At 40.2% G+C, this 15,153-nt stretch overlaps 1 protein-coding gene across 1 annotated transcript in view; it reads right to left on the reverse strand.

Annotated features, from left to right (window-relative positions):
* DAB2 (DAB adaptor protein 2) overlaps positions 1 to 14,844 on the reverse strand; it is a 157,323-nt gene extending 142,479 nt beyond the window's left edge. Inside the window, exon 1 of the mRNA XM_032415262.1 lies at positions 14,543 to 14,844. The gene's annotated coding sequence lies outside the window, so the exon portion shown is untranslated. The remainder of the gene's footprint in view (positions 1 to 14,542) is intronic.
* Between the last annotated feature and the right edge of the window lie 309 nt (positions 14,845 to 15,153).

Below are 15,153 nucleotides of genomic sequence, written 5' to 3' on the forward strand. Positions count from 1 at the left end.
CCGTGACTTGTTCATCTTCATATTTCTGGTCCAGACACTAGCCCAGTCCCTGGCACAGAGGAGATCCCCAACCATTTCTTTCATCAGTTACCAGATGAATGAATGGATGACTAAAAGGAAGAAAGCCTCACAGGCGACTGAGAAGGAGCAATAAGAAAGATGACCATGAACTAGAAGAGAGTGATTTCTTAGAAGATGAGGGACCGGAGTTTAAAAATGAAGGTACAGTCAACATTTGGGGATCTTGGATGACATAAAACTGAGACAACGAGTTAGTGCACTGTATGAGGGAACCAGGACTTTAAAAGATCTCAAGTATGGAAATCAGAGTTAAATCTCATGGTTACTTACTAGGGATAAATGTAAAATCCTAACTTAGGTTTAGAAGATCAAATGCATAAGTACTGGAAGTATATGACCTGGCTTAATCACATTCCTGGGGTTTAATAGTATACTGAAAGGTCAATATACATTAATTCTAGAGTCTGACTGCCAAAGTATATCATTGGGCAAAGCTAATAAAAATATCCAGTATAGGAACGTGGAATAGCTTACTATGTGTCACAGATACAGTCTGGGACAATGCATTTCAAGAGGAAAAATTACAAAACTATTATATATGCAGGGAACAGCAAGAGGAATGAGGAAGCATCTGGAAGTCATGCCATTCACTTGAAGACTGGTTGAAGGAAGACATAGGAGGGACATGGTATGTCCCAGCTTCATGCTGCAGAGACACTAATCTTATTCTGTGTAGTCAGGCTTTGATCGAAGGGTGGAACTATAAAAGTGATAAACTGAGAGGATCCAACTCACTTTGAGAAATTTCCTATAATTAAGCCTGACTCTCAATGGAATTAGCTCTTAGTGGGGAAAAAACAGTGAGCCCTCTCCTCTATTTATCGAACTAATATTTTGGGGGCATCTACTAATGTTCCTAAGATAGAGATCCCTAGGTAGTAGAGACCTAACAGGAAACTAGTTTGATTCCTGCCCTACTGGATCTTACATTTAGATTCCTTTGTTTATCAAGTGTTTATGAGGCTCATGCTGGATATTAAACTAGTCCTATTCTTCAGGGATATAGTGAGAAAGGTTTCTATTTGCATGGTCTTTACAGTCTGGCAGGGAAGAAGATATTAAGCAAATAAATATACAAATCTACATAAAGTTACAGACGAGGTGATCATATGTACTATGCAGCAAGATGAATTCTAAAAGGGAGAAATTAATCAAGAGAACTAATATGGTTGGGTGAGTTGTGGAATGGTCTCTCTAAGGATGGACCAATTGCAGGTAAATACAGAGAGAACAGTACATGAAGGGTATGTTCAAGGAATGGAGAGAAGGCAGGAGTCACTGGAGCAAGGTAAACAGGGGAGATGAGTTTGGTGAGGGCAAAGTCTTGTAGGTCTTTGTAGGAATTGGCTTTATTCTAAGTGCAATGGGAAAGCACTGAACAATTTTAGTGAGTATGGTGATAGTAAATAAAATACATTAAGACAAAAGGAGTCCTCCGGATTCTGTGTGGAATGCATCACAGAAGGGAAAACTGGATATGGAGAAAATAAGGACTCCATTGCCTAAGACTGTTGAGAAGTAATGGTGCTTTGTAGGAGAGTGGAGGCGGTAGATGGATTCAAAACATATTCTAGAGTAGGCTTAATAAGTAATTGGGGACCTGATTTGAATTATACTGATTTGACATGGGGAGTTAGGACGAGGAGGAGGATTTGGAGAATAACCCTTAAGAATCTAGCTCCTGTGACTGACTGCACTGTGAGATGTGTCCTTGGAGGAGCTCGGCTCCATGTTTGGGGTGGTTGAGAGATTGACTATGAACATGAGTTCCTTTTGGACAGGTGAGGTTTGCTGGGATGACTGTAGACATGCAAGTGATATCAGTTACAATCAAATAAAGGCCAGAGAGTCCATGACATGTCCCCTAGGGACAGGTCGATATTTCTTGGTGCTCAGGTGTGCCTTTGATCTGTCTCCCTTACATTTCCCTCTTTATCTCCGAGATGGAGGGAGAATTTGAAGCTCAAATATTTTGCCCTCATTTTGTTAACAGAAAAATGTGTGATAGTGACTCTTCAAGACTTTTTTTTTTTTTTAAGAAGGAATTCAAACAGAAGCCTTGTTACCTGTGTTGATTCAAATCAGAGCTATAAAAATGCTGTTTTTCAGATTATCTGTGGTCTTTTACTTGAGGTATTTATATTCCTCATTCCTTGTTAGTACTGAGGATGACCTCAGAGGTCTCTTTTTATAATGAAGATGTTCTCTAGAGGTTTGATTGTTTGTTAGCAATCTCAGAGAATTCAGTGGAATGTATGTTGCAGATATTTCTTTCATTGAAGTATATCATAGAAGAATCTTATGTGAGAAATTGAAAAGTTGCCCAGAAATTGTTAAACATCAGTGTTTTTTGATAAGATTGGTGGTGGGTATGAGAGATATGATCATTAAGTCAGGGAAGATAAGCATTCCTATGAATTAAAATATCACTCAGCAACTATGATTAAATGCCAAAAGGTCTTTCAAATAAACACTTAAATAATAATGAGTTTATTATTATTATAAACTCTTATAGCTGTCGAGTAGGATGATGTGGAGTCTCATTATTCTCCTCCAACCCCTACAACAAGTCATTTTTCTTTATACAATCTCTTGATCCACTGCTTCTACACTTAATGCAGCAATTTAGACTACTGCCTTATTTCAATCCATCATCTGATATGTGGGCTATTGAAATGGGGTCGGTCCTGCTTTCTGGTTCTTTCTTCTGCCCTCCTGCACACTGCCATCAAAACAAATTTTCTAAAATGCTTCTTTTATCATGCTTCTCCTGCATTCAAAATCCTCCAGCCGCTTCACATGTTAGGACAGTAAAAAGTCCCACCTCCTGCGGCTGGGAGAACCTTGGTAGGACCCAGCCAATCCTACGGAGTGTATTTTCCCCATTCATTGTCCTGTAAACACACTGGAGTGTTTCCACCTCTGTGTTTATTTATGTTGTTTCTTCATCCTGGAATACCTAACTCCTCCTGGAGCTGCCCTCTTCTCTTAAGGCCAAGACTGAGCTCCACCTCCAGGAATGCTCCCAGGGCACTGGGTCCTTACAGATTTTGCGTTGCTTGTCACTTCCTTCCTTATATCATTACATATTTTGTCCACTTACATGTCCCAGATTTCGTATCTGTGTTATTCTCTTCTACTGGGAGAGAACACTTCTGATGAGGTTTCCCTACTGTTTCTCAGCAACCCTCTCCACAGTGCCTGGATGCCTGGCCTGAGGTCAGTGGGATCCTTGAGATCATCTGTATCTAGATTCAAGGCATTTTCCACTGAGGAAAGAACACAGGCTAATTGGAAAGCCTAGTTTTGGAAGTAAGAATGAAGAAAGATAACTTTTGCCAAAGGCTACAGTGCAATAAAATGCACTGCATGTTTCTCTTTCTCTGACTCGTGTCTCTGGCTCAATGTTAAAGCTTATTTCCCCCTTTCTTGTACCGAATCATATTTTTCTATTTCCTTCCAGAATCTGTTTTCTCCTTCAGTCTTTCATCACCCCTAAGCATATGTCCCTACTCATCTAAGATTCTTTTTCTCTCCCAAATCATCTGAACAGAATTGTTGATTTCATTGTCTAACCTTTTTTCTCTTTTCAATTATAACACTCAATTTCCTTTTTAGTTATTTATTTATTCCTTAAATTTCATTTTTATTCATTCATATTTTCTTGCTGGATCAAGAGAGACTTTGACTTCTTCTCCTCCCCCCCCACCCAGCCCTAAATAGTTCCCTGTTAAAGGAATGGACATTTCTATATAAAACACAGTGTACATTCAGGTTAAATGGAGAGATAGCCTCTTCTTATTCTTCTTGTTCCTGGCCAGTCGGTTATAATTTTGTGTTCTTTTTAAATATTGTCTAAAGGTTTATTCGAAATTCAAGATAAGGTTTTATAATGAATTACTATAGAGTACTCAGGTCTGCTGATACTCTGTATTACCTACTACATTACCTGCTATTTACGTACTAGCTTGATTTTTGTTTTTTTTTTTTTTTGAAGATTTTATTTATTTGACAGAGAGAGACCCAGCGAGAGAGGGAACACAAGCAGGGGGAGTGGGAGAGGGAGAAGCAGGCTTCCCGTGGAGCAGGGAGCCCGATGTGGGTCTCGATGTGGGGTTCGATCTTAGGACCCTGGGACCATGACCTGAGCCGAAGGCAGACGCTTAACGACTGAGCCACCCAGGCGCCCCTTGATTTCTGTTATTAATGACTTGGAGCTATCTGATAATCAATGACTGTTTTGTTTGTTTTTGCCTTTACAATCCTGCCATTTAAATCTCTTATATCTGGAGGAAAACGTTGGAGTAGCTTCTTCACATGGTATGCAGTAAACAATACTGTCAGTTACAGACAGAAGATGAGGGTTGTTGTTTTTTTAAAATAAATGAATGCCTTTCTTAGCCATGTAATCACATCAACACTCTTAGATGAAGTGATGATATCCTTCCTTCTGATTAAAAGGAGTTCTTGTTGAAATAATGGTAATCTCATGGACTCTCTTACTCAGCATTATAATAGGGAGGGATAAACTCAGAATAGTTGTTCAACTGTGAGCTCTATTCGTCCTGAGAGAGTAGGTTGGAAATGAAATGCATAAAATTTAGGTGAATATTTTTCATGTCAGCACAGTGGGTTCTTCTCCATGCCTGACTGACACCAGAAAGTCAAATCCCTTCTACCCTGAAAGATTCCCAGACTGCAAATAAAAAATTCACCAAGGTGAAAATGCTACCTTTGTTCTTTAAGGCATGGTTTGAAACTATGCTTCTATTTCAATTAATTTATTTTTTGCCTTTCCTGCCCCGTATTCACTCCACTCAGACTTCGAATGTATATGGCTGCCCCGGCAGGGACCTTGGCTTTCTTTAGCTGAGTAGCCTGGACTGTTACTTGAAACGTAAGAGGTTTCCATGCATTTTGACATTCCATAGTATATCTTGTCTTAGCTTGTTGTCTCTTCAGGAATTGAGCAAGATAAAAATAATAACAATGCTAAAAATAGCTTATATTTATTAAGCACTTAATGTATACAAGGTACAGTTCCACCCATTTTATATAAACTGCCTTGATTCATCTTCACAATTATCCTATGATGTAGGTATCATTGTTATGATATCTGTTTTCAGATGAGGAAGCTGAGACCCAAAACTAGTAAGCAGTTGGCTCCAGGTAGCCCAGACCACCACCGCCCCCCCAGCCCGGGTTGCTGGGGAAAAACAACAACAACAACAACAACTGGATTCTATTTCCCACTATTTTACTCACTACTTCATAATAAAACTATAGTGATAGAAAAGATAAGAATACTTATATTTGGTGGCAAGGATTGCTTGGCTAGGTAGAGGAGAGGATTGATCTTCCAAAGTTAGTAAATAAGATTTCTGGAGTCCCCAGAATGCTGGGTGAGGTCAGGGAAAAGGATATTTATTCGATGCTAAAATTCCATGCCCCAACTGTATCCAAGAACATTGGGGCTTAATGTAGATAGTGTGCAGGTGCTGCCTCTCTAGGCGTCGATCTTTTGCTTCAGTGAATATGCAGTACCCACCAGGGAATCTAGTAGTGAGACATTCTGGGAGTCAGGAGGAAGGTGTGTTGTGAGAAGGAGAGGGAACAATGAAGGGCTTTATATCAAGCCCATGGTTAAAGGATCGCACTGATACGGGTGTAGTTGGTTGTCATTATCCAGTTGAAATCATTCTTGAAACACATAAGTCATCTTACTATTTGCTTGTGATATGTGCCATAATTTCATATATTTGAAAATGCAAATCCTAGATGAGTTCCATATTTCTTTTTAAGGTCATATGCATTTGAATGACAACTGCATGAAGTGGGTAATAATGTCTGTTAATGGAAGCCTAAGTCCAAGGACAAAGTCATCCCTGTGTGTGAATAATGAGGAGAAATAGGAATATATAATAAGAATAGCACTTGGGCTTTTAACAAAATAGTCTTCCTCTTAAAAAACAAACAAACAAAACTGGTACTTAATACTCTAAATTATTCAAGAAATATGACTTTACTCCAGAACCAAAAGAACGAGGTATATAGAACAATATTTGAAACCAATATTTAAAAACTCTTAGGTGTCTTTCAATTCTCATAATTCCCGCTTAATATAATTCTGATATTTTCCTTCAACTGGGTCATCCTACTCTCTTCTTATGGATAGAAACCTCCAGATGACGCTCATTCCCTGAGAAAATTTGTTCAATGGCTCTTCAGTGATGTGTTAAATAGATGCTCCTTCTTATGTCTTTACATTTATTATGTTATTCAATCCTCACAGCAAACCTACATTAGCACTGAGGCGTAGAGAAATTAAGTAATTGGTCCTGGGCCACATAGCTAGTGAAGGGATTTGGACTCCAGCAGTTACACCAGGAACACAGGTGTGAATTGCTATCAATGTGCAACTTTAATTCTATTAACTAGTTCTGGAGCAGAGTTCCAATGAGCTGAGTATGGGAGTGTCAGGGACAAACTCCCATTACTCCACAGAACAAGACAAAGATAATGTACCATCTTGTAATAAGATTGCACTAAGAAGATCGCTTGTACATTCCAGATAATAAGTCAGGCGGCTTGTAAGTCAGTTGAATTACACCCTCCAGCTATGTCCTTTGGTTTTATCAATATTAAATCACACAGGTAGATTTCTTTTACAACCTGTTCTTAAGGGGAGGGGACACATTTCAAACATACTTGAGCAGAGGAATTTTCGAGCAGGTATGATTGCCTTATGTGATAGGAAAGAATGAGGGAAATTAAATGTTTTAAGTGTCTCCTGAAAGTATCAGTATGCCACTAGGAACTGGCATATAATTTATTTCAGTTCATCTGTCCAAAGAAAGTATGAGGTAATAATTATTATCCCCACTTGGTAGATGAGAAAACCGAGATCAAGAAGGCTTACTGACTTTCTTAAGACCGCAAAAGGCAGAGCCAGAATATAAACCCAGGTGTTTTGATATTCAGAATCCACATCTATCATTTTAGGGTGCCCAAAGATTGCTGTGTTGGATGCAGGATATGGTTTCCAGTTTTAAGGATATATTTGCATTAAGTCATGCAAATTCCTGTATTCAAAGATGCAGACTGTGGTCTGGGGAAAGATGCCTTCTCCTAAAGATCCCAGCAAGAAAATTAGTGTGTCAGAGAGGTAAGGACTTGGAGATTTCTAGGATGGTGTCTCCGTGGATGGTAGTGCATTCATAGGAGGATATGATTTGCTTAAAATACTGACTGCAAATGAATTTAATGATTCCAATTTGGGGCATGTTAAATTTGAAGTGACATTGCAACATATCAACAGAGCTGACTAGTAGGCAATTGAGAAAAGAGCTCAGGAGTGAAGTCTGGCCTAAATCATACACAGTGTATAGATGGAGATTTGAATCAAGGAGTGGATGAGATTTCCCAGGTTGAATATGGAGGAGGAGCCAGGGGCTAAAGAGAGTTCTGCAAATCACCTAAGGGCTGGGAGCTCAAGAAGGAGAGCCTGGGGGGCCCTCGTGGAGGCGGCAGACCTGCAAGCCCCCAGTGTCTCTGAAGACAAAGCAGAGAGACTTCCAGGTAGAAGGGGACTGTCAATCACATGCAGTAATAAAGAGAATTTAAGAGGATGAAAACTGGGAAGGAGTCACGTGACAAAAATATATAGTAAATCACTGGGGCTGCATTAAAGAGAAAAATAAATCAATGTGTTTTATTAATGGAGTTTCTAGACAGCGTTCTCAAATCACAGGCAAAGCTAATTTTTCACTGCAGACTAACCTATTACAAGCAATGGAAATCATACTGAAAAGAGAAAACTTGCTACTAGCGAATTAGGCATATGTCACGTAATCATCTGAGATGGGCCGCGTCTCCCGGTAAGCTCGAGGAATGCCCAGGAAGCAGCACGGTTGGGAATAGGGTTGGGGAAGAAACTCTGAGGATAGAGAGCATCGTATGGACCCTGATCCCACTTGGAATGAGATGGGAAACACTGGGGGTTGAGCAGAGGAACGATGCGATCTGACTTGTGCTTCCACAGGATACATACAGATGCTACGTTGGGAATAAAGTGTGCGGAGGTGCAGACAAAGCAGCAAGACCAGTTCAGAGGCTACTGGGCTCCAGGAGAGGAGAGAGATGGCAGTGGCGTGGGCCAGGGTGGTAGAGGTATGTGTCAGATGGCAGATGCATTTTGAAGGTGAAGCCCACAGAGAAAATACTGGAATAGGAACCGGAAACTGCATACACAAAACTTTTTTCCCTAGTATAATTTTTTTTCTTTTCTGGTTGGGGGTAGAAGCGGTGTTAAGATGACTTGTTTCCAGACTGGGGGAAATCACAGCATACTTGGACGGTAGTGAGAGCTGTCGTAGTAAGGAAAAAGTTAACACAGAGGTGAGTGGCCAGAGTGATGTCCTTGAATAGAGCCGGAGGGGAAGGGAGCTCTGCCAAGTGAGAAGAATGGCCTGTTTCTACTCATTAGTCTGTGCCCTGACCTGGTAGTTCCCAAACTTTGCAGGTATGGCTCTCTTTCTAATGTTAACAACTTTCACGGGCTTTCTATGTTAGCAGTTGTCCTTTGAGTACTCACAGATGGAGAAAACAGAATTATAACCATATTACTAATTACAAGAGCAGCAAAGTTATATTTCAGGAAAAGTACAGTTCTATGTGAGACACATTTGTTGTTGTTGTTGCTCTATGTTTGGTGCATATTTAGACTGATGTCTCCTCTGAAGCCCCAAAGATTTCATGCCTACAGCCCACAGTTCGGAAAACCTGCTTTAGCAAAACTGCACAACCAACCCCTTGCTTTCTGAATATGCCCAGGGGGGTTGCTATTTCAGCTGAGATGGTGTCTTCTGCGTCCCTCAGGGCAAGAATTGCAAACAAATTCTTTCCAATCATACACTTCACTTCTTTGTGTTCCAGTAATTGTCCTTGTCCTTTATACTGCTCATATTATTTGTATGGTAATTGAATGCACAACATATACCTCTGGATACCTAAACACTTCCAATACATGACACATGCAGGTATATAGCTACATACAGAGCTTCTCTCCTCTATTACCTGAGATTATTTCAGCCTGAAATTATGTCTTCTTCATCTCTGTTTCTCAGCAGTGGACTTTTCACTATTGAGTGGAACAGAAATACTTGAAAAACTGGTTTCATTTTGTGGTATTCCAGAGGACAGAATAATTATTAGTGGACAAAGTTAAGAATAAGATAGATTTTTGGCTTAATGAAAGGAAAGACAGTATACTCTTTTGAGACCTTAAAAATTGGAAAGACTATTATTTAAAGTAATGAGTTCCAGGTAAGTGAATATATCCAAGTCATTTTTTTCTCCTAACTGCCACTGAAGCTCTGTGCTAGTACTATACCAAGTGCAACAGATAGCATCACATTTCGTCTTTATAATAGGCCCACAGAGAAGGCGTTTTAATCATCCCCATTTTACTGGAAGGGGTCAAGCAGCTTGCCTCAGTACACAGCTTGTAAGAGACAGTGTTGGTATTGAAACTTGAGTCTGTGTGATGATCAAGTCTAGATATTTGACTTGGATGCCTCACTGTGCAGGAGGGATGAAGGAGTAGATAAATCTCCAAGGTTATAAAAGAAGAAGATACAACTCTAGGAAAATGCGAGTTATCTAGGTAACACCCTATGCTTTTATTATAGTTTAGCAGGCTTGCTTTCCAAAAGAGAGCCATGAAATGGAATGCTGAAAAAGAGAAGCCATCCACAGTGAGGTACCTGAGATAATCTTTCACTTTGTTCATCCCCACTTACTCTTAGATCCAAATAATCCTTGATCCAGAATAAAAACAAGTCCAAGTTCATTGACAACCATATTATGATGAGATAACCATTAAGTGGGCCTGGGGAGCCTGGGAGACCTCTCCAAATGTTGAGGACACCTCACTTTTGAGTCACAGACACAACTCTCAGACTGTATCACTAATAATACCATAGTTCTCAATATGCATCTGAAGTATCTAGGTCCTTAATTAATCTTATCTCCCTTCTCCTTCATTCTCTTTGAGTCCACATATATTCTGAGACTTTCTTAAATTCTGTTATTTCTGAGTTCTGTTATTTCTTAAGTAACAAATAAAAGAATCAATCATCTGATAATGTGTCATTTATGAATATAAGAAAAACTTCTGCAAATTAAATGGTAAACCATTGGTCCAATTCTTCACCAAAGGAGAATGCCATACTTTTGAAAACCTTTTATTCTTGATGTTTTGTTCAAGAAAATATGTATTTACTTGCATAGAATGGGACAAGGATATTGAATAGGGAAATATCCTATATCCAGTTTCTTATCACATTTCAGTATGTTTGCTCTTTCAGCAAATAATCTAATTTGACATTAGAAGCTTGGAGCACAGAGGGAGACATTACCACCCCATCCTTCTGTGTTTCTGCTGGTTATTTTGACAGTCTACTTCAGTATAACTGAAAAAAGCTTTATTCAAGTGAACATCAGCTTTACTTTCCATAGAACTATGACCTTAAAAAACCAATCCTTTAACTTCCTTTGGGGAGCCATGTGACTGAATGCCTTGTCAGCAAGCTACTTTTCCTGAATCTAAGTTATTTCCTTTCCTACAGAGAAAAATTGCTGTTATCACTTCCAACCCTTCAGTAATGGCCTTTTTCATGTATAGTATATGCTTTAAAAAAAAAAAAAAGATGAATGTCTCTTCCTTTTTGCTTATTTGCTCAAAAACTGTTTATCCTAAAGAAAAATGTAAGGATATAAGCACATTTCATGTACTATGAAGAAAAAAAAAGTCAGCATCTGCAGAGATTTCTGATCCAATAGACAGCTAAAATTCTCTAAAACAGCTATTTTAAGACATTCATTTCAAATACCTAAAACCAAAGAAAACCATGGCCTGGTTAAAGCTGGCATCACCCAAGTACTGCCTGATTTCTTTACAACGTTTTCTTCAGTTTTTATCCTACATAACTTTTCTGTAACATTTAACACTGGAACTACTGTCTTGTGTGAGATTCCTCCCACCTTACTTTTGAGTCACTGGTCCCATCTTGATTTCTTCTCTTGATGACTTTTTCTCACCCTTCTTCACTAGCTCCTTTCCTACCTGGCACAGTCCTTGCCATGCTCTCGCCTTAACATCCTGCTTTCTTTCTACATATTCTAACTGGACATTCTCACATCAACTCGCCTAGCTTCAAGCCTCATCTATTCACTGATTTTTCCCACATTCAGCCTAGAGTTCTCTCCTGAACTCCCACCCAGTTGCCCCCTGGGCAGCTCCTCTTAGATGTCCCACAGTCACCTCAAACTTAACATGTCCCAAACTGCACCCAGTATCTTCTCAGCTAGCCCTTCCTGTGTTCCCACCTCAATGAGAATGTTTTTATACACCCAGCACTAAGCTTAAAATCACCAACTCATCCTCAATTTAATTCTACTATTAAAAATTCTCCTAGGTGCTCCTTCTCTTCCTTCCCCATTGCCATATGTTGAGTTCATGCACTCACAGCTCTCCTCCAGATGATCACAGCTGTGATCTCCTAAAAATGCCCTAGTTTCTTATCTCTCTTGTGCTGAAGTCAGACATTCTGTATATCATCCTCTTTCTTTAAGACCTTTGATAATTCCTCATTTCATATACAGAAAAATCCCAAGCTCCTCAACAGATACTACAAAGCCATTTACAGTCTAGCCTCAATGGCTCCGCCAGCCATCTTTCCCCACACTCTCCCCACCCACCCCAAAGGCATATGCACTAGTCACCACCATCTTCATATCTTTTGTCCTTGCACATGCCATTTTTATCTTTGCTTAAAATGCATTCCCCCCACCTCCGTTTTTTGCCTGCCTGATTGTGCCATTCGTTTTTCAACAGCCGACTCAAATACCATCTCTTCTTTGAAGTCTACCTGACTTCTCCAGGCGTACGTTCTCTCTCTGTTTCTACTGCCCTTAGAGAGAGGTTATAGCAGGTCTGTTAGCATGACCCTCTTCCCTTTTCCGGCCCTACCTCTCAGCTTAAAACTCTGGAAGTAATCCTAGAATGGGAATACGAGGTGGTGGTTCCTTGAGATAGACCTCCAAGCAGGTAGGGTGCCAGTTTATACTTGTACTGGGTAAAGTGGAGGAGGGCAGAAGGTAAAGATAAACTCATGCCTGATGACTGACTGGACCAAGGCTTCATATCTGAAAGCAACTGGAAAATGATGGGGCTACCTTGGATGTCCTGAAGAGAATTAATTCTCGGTATAGTACAATCGGGAAGAATGATTTAGAAACATAAAAACTTCATACTTCTTATTGAGTTAACACTGCTTAGTAAATTAGGTACTTATGTAAACCCATTTAAATGCACAGAAACTCGGCAAGGAAAGAACAAATTTTCATCCCAAACCACTATCAAAGCAAATTTTCCATTACTGATTTATTCTTGATTCCAAGGAGTAACACCATTGCTATATCTCTAGTGAACCCTCTGGAGATCAAAGCATGGTCAGAGGTTCCCATGAAAGACACGTAGGAATGCACAATCGTGTTCTAATCCAAAGTATGATTCTGACTCAAAGTATAAGGATAAAGCAAAGACAGTTGGCAGCTCCTACTCAGATCAAAGTTTAGAATGAGTACCTAACCAGTTGCCGAATGATCAGGAACTTGCTGGAATCACTGAGGACCCTGTTGATTAGGAGGTATATTACTGTAAACCAGCCATGTTTGGAAGTAGCTGATATGTTTGTTCATCTTCACTCAAGGGCAGAAACGCAAGATATTTTATTATGTTATAGGATATTAACAGTAATTTCTCCCAAAAGTATTCTGAGGGAAGACTAGGTCATTCTTGAACAACTTGTGTCTGATTCTTTCTCTGTACTCTCAGTTCTTCTGCTTCCACTGCCTACCTATATATTCCATTCTATATCACTTGTTTGTCAATTCTGTTCCTGCCAGCCCTGTATTAATTTCATGAAAGTCTATTTTCTGAACGATATCTTGCTTTCTCAGATCATTTTCCCATAATCTGTCTGAAAACCTGAGGCACTCCACTATAATGGAATTCCTTGGACCATATAATATCAGCCTTTAAGGTGATCGTATTGCCCATACACTTGGTCAGAGAGACCTTTGATTTTCAACTTCCTCCTGGAAAGATGCCTCTTCTCTGGAATTTCCTATGCTCCAGCCATTTCCCATTACCTCCCTCTTATCCTGGACTCTGGTTTCCTGACTCTCCCTGGAAGCCAACATTTACTACCCTTGGGGGTCATCCTTGACAATAATGTAGAAGCAAAAGTCATGGAAATGTACATGAGAGATACCAATAATGTCAAATGTAGCTCCAGCAGGTTCTGAATTTAAGGGTTCTGCCAACACTAGAAGGAAACAAGTAATCAGAGGTAGGTGAGCATAAAGATTGCCTAAAATATTAGTAGTCGTTTAATTCTTAACAGTGTGTGATTTCACGTAGGACTTCAAACAACCCAACACGAAGGAGAACAGAGACTATTTCTAATAATAAACAGTGAGGTTGGCTTCCTTACCTTCCTCCCCCTCAATTTTTAAATGGGCTCAAGTAATTTGAAAACCAGAATTACCGAAAAAATAAGTACTCTGGGCACATCGAAATACCTTTTATGTTAAGAGTAGGTACATTTTGGCGAGGTTGTTATAACGGCTCTTTTTTATACCCCGGGAATTGTATCTTAAACATCTACTTCCACCGGAGACTCTGGGATTGCAATACACTGTCTGAGATAGGCTTCATTTCGTGGTGATGAAAGTAATTGTGGGATGCTGTTACGCTTTGCAGGCTGCCGGCAACTTGTACAAACATCTAAGACTCTTTTTTTCCCCTTTTGATTTAAACTATCACATATAAGGCTTTGCAGTGAAATCAGTGGTGTAGAAGCTGCTGGTGTCTCTAAATATTTCATCCTGTAGGTACTCCCTGGTCTGGAAAACAACCTGCTGGGCATGTTGACTGGATATCAGAGATCGCCTTGGTAGAGGAGGATCCACCCATTTCTTTATCATAACAGCTCCCCCTGCTGCTTCCAAGCTAAGGCTTCACGATTGTTTGCTATTTTCCTTTCAACTTTTGAGGGACTCTGGAAACATGGCTGGAAAACATTATCCTCAACTGAACCGTGGCCAGGAAAGTCTCAGGAGGGAATTCTTTCCTGACATAAAATTAAACCTGGCTTCAGCGTATCTTAAGGGGAAAAAGGAGGAAAACTTACTGCTGATGTTTCTTGGCTTGGTTTTCTCTCTGTTCTTAAAGCAACATTATTTTAAAAATCTGTAACAAAACCTGTCATCTGCCAAGTCAGTCCAAGTGTCCCAGCGGCTCACAGCTCAGGTTTCTCTGTCTTGCCCTGTTCTATTGCCTTACTCCACACACACTTTGCAAACTTTATTCATACACAGATGCTTTTTCACTTACCTGCGGTAGGAGCAGTGGCCCTCTCTCTCTCTCTCTCTGTTGTGGAAGGGATCCTGGTGCCCAAAGTCCCACAGAGTCCCAGGCACTGTGGCACCAATGTGGTGGTGGGACTTCCAAGTCACAGTAACCAGGCCTCCAGGTGACTTCTCCAGCCAAGCTTCACCCGACTTCAGAAGTGGCTCCGGAGTAGTTGACCCCAGGTTATGTATGTTCAGGTCTAACGAGATGCACTACTTACTTCAAAAAGAAAATCTGGAAGCGGTGGTTGGCGGCCTCTGCCTCTCTGTACGTGAAGGAGATGGTTATTATGTGAACTGATGTCCCGGGTAAGAAGATGGGAGGTTATTTATTCACCCAATGGTCAGATGTTAGAATTGAGTCAGAAGGAAATTTAAAAAAAAAAAAAAAGAAGAAGAAGAAGAAAGAACTAGATTTGCCCGCACCAGAGCAGTGATGACTCCCTGGTGAAAGACATCTTGTGTCTCAAGAGAAGGCCAGACCCACAAGGCCAGACCCCAGTGCTGGTTTGGGGTCACCCCCCCTTTTCTGACATGACCTTCTTTTTTGAATCCCGTGAAAAACAGTGACTTAGAAACAGTTTGTCCATGGGT

This window comes from Phoca vitulina, unplaced genomic scaffold (genome assembly GCF_004348235.1).
Source record: "Phoca vitulina isolate PV1807 unplaced genomic scaffold, GSC_HSeal_1.0 scaffold17, whole genome shotgun sequence".
NCBI classification, from domain to species: Eukaryota; Metazoa; Chordata; class Mammalia; order Carnivora; family Phocidae; genus Phoca; species Phoca vitulina.